Below are 7,707 nucleotides of genomic sequence, written 5' to 3' on the forward strand. Positions count from 1 at the left end.
GAGGGGTGACCCACAGCCCCGCTTCCACCCCAGCCTGCTCCTCTCCCATTAACTGTCCCGTTGTCTCCCAGCGCCCGCTCGGCAGGGAGTCCCTGCCCCATGCGGCTCCCGTGGCCTGGCCTTGGCTCTGACCCCAACCTGCGGCCAACGGCTGGAAAGCTGGCCCGTGAAAACAGCAGCCCCGCGGGATCCACGCCTCTGGGCTGAGTCAGGACGTGGCTCTGTCCTCGTCCCTGCCGCGTTGGGGGTTGGAGGCAGCGGGTTTCTGGGCTCTTCCCCAGCCAGGGCACCACGCTTTCAAAGGCAGGCAGTGTCGGTGGCACGTGGCTACGGCCCTCCTGTCCCTGGCCTGTGGGCCCGGAGAGGGCAGAGGAGGACGCTGGCACCCCGACGGCCCTGTCCCGCTCCAAGGCCAGCCCAGACGGCGTGGGGCGCGTGTGTTCCCGGGCTGTCAAAGGGGCAGGGGGAAATGTTGGCCTGCAGCAGCCGTTCCCAGCGGTGAGCAGCCTGGGAAAGAGGCAGGAGCCCTTTTGCTCGGCGAGAGGCGAGTGACTCGGACAGGAAGTTTCTGTCTCCTCGTCCAACAACCCATCGGATCTGGACGATCCGAGCGCGGGAGCCCGGCCAGCGTGGGGGCAGCGGCTGAGCCCAGCGTCCGGGCAAGGCCCTGGGACCGTGGGGGAGCCGCGGCCCTGCGCAGGAAAGGGCTGGATTGTCTCCTTCCAACATGCGCAGCGGGGAGCATCCCGCTGTCGGGGGGATGATGCCTCCCACACCCCCAGAGTGCTGTGCTCACGGGGCAGCCCCTCTGTGCCTCAGTTTCCCTACCTCTAAGAGGAAGGCAGTGATTATTTCCCAGCACGAAAAGCTGGAGCCCGCTCCACCGCAGCGGTAGCAGCGACTGCCTGCCTGTGATGGCAGGACGTGCCCCCCGCGCACGCAGCGCCGGCCAGGCCTCGGCCAGATGGCTCCATGCGGCGCTTTATTTTTATTCCTGTAAATAATCTACGCCGGCAAAATCCGTGGCGAGGCGGCGCGTGGGAACCCGAGCCGCCGAGCGCAGTTGCCGTCCATCTGGGGCTGCCAGGAAACGAGCCCGTTTGCCTGGCAGCGATTCCTCGCCCGGCTGCGGCCGAGCCTTGGGCAGTGCCTGGAGGATCCAGGCGGACCTGGGCCTGCGACGCCGGAACCGGGGTTTTAAATGGGGCTGGGGCAGGGAGGGAAGGGAAGGGGTTGGGGAGGGCCGTGGGGCCACCCATGGGGGCACCCGCTTAAGGGGCAGAGGAGGGCAGGCAGGGGCAGGTAGGTGACGAGAGATGTTTAAGTCTCTAATCACCCCAGCGAGTGCTTTCCTCTGAGACGTAGCATTACTGGGGATTACTCTCTTAAATGCTTCAGTAGCTCATCTTCATCTCCCTGTGCCCTTCAAGGGCCAGTCCCACTCCCTAAGGGATTACATTGACCCCTGAATGGGAGCGGAGGGGAAGACAAACCTGGGCGCTGATGAGATGAGCTTGGCGTTCTCAGCTGCGACGGAGGGCAATACGCACAACCTCAAGGAGCTGCCAGTGGGCCAAGAGCTCACTTAACAAGCCCGGTGCCCAGCTAAGGGAGGTGGACATGGCTGAAAAGCTGCAGCCTGGGCTTTAAATAGAGCATTAAAAGCTGATGGGATCAGCGCTGCAGAGGGGGAGGGAGGGATGCAAGGGAGGGAGCAGGCCAAACCCAGGCTACGTCGCAGCAGCTATTGCTGGAGCTAAAAGCAGTCATGCTCCGTCCATGCACGGGTGGGAGATCCAGGGAAATGGGTGTCCATCTGCAGCCCGGACAGAGCACAGAGGTGGTGGCATCTCCATCCTTGGAGCTATTCCAGCATCAGCTGAAGAAGGCCCTGAGCAACCAGGTCTTGCCTTGGAGCTGGCTCTGCTCTGAGCAGGGGTTGGCCTGGAGGCTCCAGAGGTGCATCCCACCCTCTGATTTGGCCTGTGTCAGGGTGGAGGGCCTGTGCCCCACGCTGCCCATCAGCTCCAAGCAGCGCCAGGGAGTTGGACAGGGGACCCCATCTGTGACCATCGTTGGTCCTATTCCCTGGCCAGAGCCTTGCTGGGAAAGTCCTTCTGGGCTGAGGAAAGCCCTGTGCCCCTGGGGCACCTCTCGCCCCAAACACACAACTTCTCTGCCCGCTGGAGGAGGGGGCTGTAGCCGGTCCCCCAGCTGGGGCAGGGGACAGGCCGTTCCCCCCTTCCTCCAGGGCTGGTGCCAGTCCCCGCAGCTGGCCCTTTCCCTCTGCCTGGGCTGCATTTTTGCTCGGGATGACGCAAGAGAAGTAGCGGCGACGTGGAGGGAGGCTGGCGGTGCCCAAGAGCTGGCTCCAAGGAGGGGTCAGGTCCCCCGAGGGACCCAAGAGCAGGTCAGTCTCCCTCGCAACGACCAGCAGCAGCTTTCCTGGGGACTGGGGCCAGCGGATGGAGCGGGCTGGAGAGGGAAAGCGTTATCAGCTGAGCTGATAACGGGTCTGTCTCCCCGGCAGCAGCCCGGTCCGGCCAAGGCTCAGCCAGGCCAGGAGGAGCTGGCTGGGAAGGGAAGCTGCAGAGAGCCACTACCAGAGGCCAGAGCTCTATAATTATCATGGGAGGCTGAGTTATTTTGGGAAGAGGCTGTGCGCTGCCAAGGCTTTTATTCCTCCAAACCAAAACAAGATGGAAAGAGCCCATCCCAGGATGCTGCATCCGGCGGGCGAGGGACGGTTAACCCCTTGCCTCCCCGCCTGCCCACAGCAGGGTCCTACCCCCTGCGTCCCCGTGCCTGCATCCATCGTCTCTGCTCACGACTCTGGCCGGTCCCTTGCCTGAGCTGAGACAGCTCCAGGCTGCTGTGATCGCACCAGCGGGGGTTCAAAGTGGGTACAAGGATTTTGGCAAAGGAAGATTGAGGGCCGTAGTGGTCATAGGGCAGCCGCTGGAGCCCAACACCAGAGCTGAGCCAACCCAGGTCTTCACCGCGCAGCCCCAGTCCCAGTGATGCTGCGTTGCAGCTCGCTGGGTGCACTGGCTCTAGCTAGCAGGACCCAGGAGTCCTGGTCTCCCACGCTTTGCGGTGTGACCTGTGGGGGACATGCGGCCCTCTGACCCACATGCCTCACCTCCTAGCAAGGCCCCAGGCTGCCCAGGCTTGTGCACATAAAGCGCATGTGGACGGGGCTGTGACGTGACCGCTGGCCGCAGGGTTTGCCCGGTCCTCTCACACGCTGGCAGGTTCAGAGGCTGCAGCCTTGCTTTTTGCGTCCTCCGTGAGAACCACTATTTTTAGCTATTTCAGTTACAACGGCTACATTTTTGGGGGCCCTCCCAGTGCTGAGACTCACTGGAAGAATGTTGCCCAAAGTGGATCACCTAGTTGCCATCGAGGGCTCAAAATAAAAATTCCCAGCACTTTTCAGAGGGAAGAGCCTTGAGGGCAGAGCAGCCCCAGGAAGGACATCTGCACCAAGCGTGCCCCTCTCTGTGCAGAGAGAGCAGCCAGGGAGCGAGGCTGCAGTTCCCAGCCCCTGAAGACCTCTGAGCCAGCTGAACAGCTCCCAGGCCCGGTACCTGCTCATTTTTCCCAGCATGAGGAAGATGAGCCGCATCGTGCGCCCCATGGCTGCCTGATGCACAGGAGCGTGTGGCAGCGTGGTGATACCCAGTGGTGTCACTTTGTGGTTTGGCACCAGCCCATGCCACATCCCCAGGGCTTGGCTCCCCACGGGGCCAGGAACAGCCCTGGCCCTGCATGTGGCGGGGACCTTCCCTGCTCCCCCAGGCCTTTTGCCCCCCCGCCGCAATTCACTCTGGGCATCCTGAACGCCGTATCTGGGCGCCAAGTGGGCTAAGGCTCCGTGTTCGGAGTGGCACCCTTGGAAGTCCTAGGTTTGAATGCCAGCTTTTCCCCTCTTTACCTTGATCTTAGGTCTTATGGCCTGCCCAAGCCTGGATGTCTCCACGTGCCGGATCCCTGCAGATCACCAAGTAGCCCCTGAACCTGTGCTCTGGGGTCTCCTAGACCCCCAAAGCCATGCTCTGGGGTCACCCAGCTCTCGCTATAGTCCCACCCAGGCTGTTTCTCTGCAGGCAGCTCTGGTCTCTGGGTCTGAGCCAGGACAGCTGGGGGCTGCCGGGGCCCGAGCTCCCCACACGTCAAGCCATCAGCTGCGGACGCTGCTCAGAGGGAGGAAGGAGCAGGGCTGCGCCGAGCTCAGGAGCCGGGCGAGCGCCGTGCCAGCATGTCGGAGCAGAAGCGCCCGAGGCCGTGCAAGCCGAGCGTGCTTCGTCCCAGCCGAGCGAGAGCGCGGAGGCGGGCAGGCAGCGGCAGGCGAGCGTGGCTGACAGACGAGAGCCCGGGGGGACGAGCGTGGTGCACAGGGAAGGGGGGACCGGCAGGGGTAAGGGCTGAAGCTCATTTCTGAAGGGCTGGAGCAAAGCAGCCAGTGCAGAGGGATGGTGGCAGAGGGACCGAGCTGTCACATAGACAGCAGGGGTACATCCAGGTCTTGCTGGCCCTGCACAACACATGCTGCTGAGCCCCATATCCCAGTGGTGGGGACGGCCATCTGGACCCACAAGCCTAGGAGGTCCCAGCAGGGCCAAGCAGGGGGTGCGTGTGTAGGTGGGTGCTGGCAGGGCTTTCCCTCTCCCCGGTAACTCCCTGGCATGGCTGGTGGCAGGCCTGGGGACCTCGTGGCAGTGGGGAATTAGAAGCCCCCCAGTGTGAGACAAAGCTCCTGCCCCGCAATCTCAGCCCAGCTGCCGAGCTCCGAGCTCAGTGGGAAGAGCCTGCCCAGGACTCCAGCGAGGCCAGGACAGGTGACCTGCCCAGCTTGGTGACCACAGCCTGGCCAAGGGGACTTCACCAGTGAGAAAAATGACACCAGGCCACCTCTTACCTCCTCATCTGGAGCCACCATCAGTCAGGCAGAAGAGACGAGGTCAGGAAGGGGTTTGCATCAGGAGCAGGTGGAAAGCAGGAGGGAGGAGAAATAAGTTTTCCCATCAGCAGCGGTCAAGGTTTTCCAGGGCTCATGTCTGAACCCCTGCTTTCCTCCCAGTTCCCTGCGTACCCCCAGGACCACTGGGTCAGGGCTAGCCCAAGGGCCCAGCTCTGATGGGACCTGTGTGTTGCACACATGCCAGCTGGCAGAGAAGAAAGCAGAAAGTTTGGGCACCTCCACAGGACCCCCCCTTCTCCTCTCGCAGTTGGCCATGGGCTGGGAAATGAGTTGAGAGGGCTGGAGGGAGGCAGAGACGGGAGCTGAACGAGGAAGACAGGGATGCTGTGGGGAAGCTCTGGAAAGGGCCACATTGCCATTACTGCCCCAGGTGTGCTGCTCTTGCTCAATGTACCCAGCAGACTGCTTCATGCCTAAACTACAGCCAAAATTCAGCTCTTGTTTTAATGGGAACAGCACTTGTAGACCCCAGTGACTCCCCCGTGCTGTGGCTGAGGAAGATGCAGAAGGGACCTGGCAGTCCTGAGCTTAGACAGGCAGGAGCAAAATGTTGTGTTTGTGTAGGCCCTACAAAAGCTCCTGCTGCTGGTCAGCTGGGCTTTCTTGAGAATGAAACAGCAGTGTGTGACCCAAGGGATTTCCCACCAGTGCCCGTGGCTTAGCCCACGTCGGGATGGGGGGAGAGCCTCACCTTTCAGACACCACAGGATGTCAGCGTGCCGCTCGCCAGCCACATCTGGAACAGAGAGGGAGGAGGGTGAACTGGGGCAGTGGGCGCTGAAGGAGACCTGACCCCAGAGAGGTGTGAGCCCCTGGCCTCGGCCCCAGGGTGGGTCTGCAGGATGCCTCCCTGGCCTCACCCCATGCTCAGCATCGCTCCTGCCCAGTAGGACACCATGGAGCTGGGAAGCCTTGTGCCCCTGCAGGGACAGACCCTGGCCCTGGAGCGCGGGCCATCTCGGGAAGGCTGGTCCACACTGTGTTTCAACAGGCGGTGAAAAAGAGAAGGAGAGAGTGTGAAGGGTCCCACTGCCCCCTCCCCCCCAAGCTCTATGCAGCTCTTTACAGTGGACTTCACTCCCATGGGCACCAGCATCCTCCCTGAGAGACCTGCCTGAAGCAGAGGATTGCCTGGTCACCTTGTCTTTCCTGCTTGTGCTCCTCCACAAGGCCCGTCAGCAAAGGCAGAGCCTTGTCCCATGAACCAGCAAGAGGGGAAACTGAGGCACAGCAGTACTGACCTGCCAGCATCTCCCTCAACGTGCCATGTGGGGTTTCTGGGGACTCTCTGCGGCTTATCTCACATAGCGGAGCTGTCAGCTCCATTGCATGAGCCCTGCTTTGTGTCCTAGTGATGTGCCAGTTCCTACGAGCCCTGAGACAGCTCCTGTCGCAACCCAAGCCTCTCTGCCTAAGTCACGGTAGGAAAAGGGAGTGCTCAAGCCATTCATGGACCATACAAAGTCCCCGCGCTTGGCAGACAGGTCTTGGCTGGGCCCAGGGGATGAAGGGTGGCTGCAGGGAACTGTGCCTGTGCCTCCAAGAGCGGCGTGAGAGGGAGTGCGTGTCAGAGTCAGCCAGGGCAGTGCAGTGCAGCACCAATGGACAGAGACTCTGCAGAGCCAGTCACCAGGACATAGGATCATAGATCAGAGGCTTATAGGTTAATTCAGGTTAGGAGGAACTTCAGGTCTCAGATGCAAGCTCCTGCTCAAAGCGGGGTCACATAACACAGAGCCACAGAAGTGCTGGTGGAGGGAGCCTCCACAGGGCCCCACCTCCTGCTTGAAACAGGAAAATCCCTAACACCAGGTTATCACAGTCAAGGCTTTCTCTATACAAGGCTTGAAACCCTCCAACGACAGAGAACTCCAGCCTCCAGGGGCCTGTCCCAGGGTTGCACCACTCTTCTGGGCAAGGAGTCTATTCCACTGTCCTGCCTGAACCTCCCAAGCTGCAGCTTGTGACCAGTGTTCCTTGCTCTATCTGCCATTGCCAGAGGAGGTTGGCTCCACCACCTCTGGAGCTGCCCTTCAGGCACGTGCAGGCCCCTCTTCATGGCACTTCACTTGCCATCTGCTGTAACCGCCAGACCCTTTCCGGCAGCACCACTGCTCAGGCTGGTCCCAGCCTGGCCCCACACAGGTCATTTTCCTGCTCCAGGTGCAGGTCTTTGCACTTCTCCTGGTTGAACCCCATGAGGAGTCTCCTGGCCTGATCTTGTCGCCCCTCACTGTCATGCCTGTATCTGAGGGTAATGCAGACATGAGACTGATAGGCAACATGTCTCAAAGGGGAAGCTGGAAAGAAATGCGAGGGAAGATGTCATGACGGCGTGAAACATGCCAAGTAACACTCGGTACAGTGTGATATTATTTAACTTCCAACCATCTCTGTAAAAACAGCAGTCATTTATCTACTATTCTGAGAGATTCAGCCAGACTGATTATTTAGCTGAAGTGGTTGTTATTAAATGTAGGATGCTCCATCCTTCCAGGATCAGGGAAGAGTAAAACGCAGTGCATGGGCGCCCTCGCACACAGCCTACCCTTGGCTGCATGCGAGAAGAGCCTGGAGGCGTCGGGTACATCCTTTTCACACTGCTGCATAAGCCTGCTGCTTGCACAGGCATGGTCCAGCTCCCACAGCAGGCAGCAAGCTGAGACAGGGTGGTGGCTGTCACCTCCCTCAGAGGATCCCAGCAACACCGGGTGCCTGCCTCC

This window comes from Dromaius novaehollandiae, chromosome 19, assembly GCF_036370855.1.
Source record: "Dromaius novaehollandiae isolate bDroNov1 chromosome 19, bDroNov1.hap1, whole genome shotgun sequence".
Taxonomy (NCBI): Eukaryota; Metazoa; Chordata; class Aves; order Casuariiformes; family Dromaiidae; genus Dromaius; species Dromaius novaehollandiae.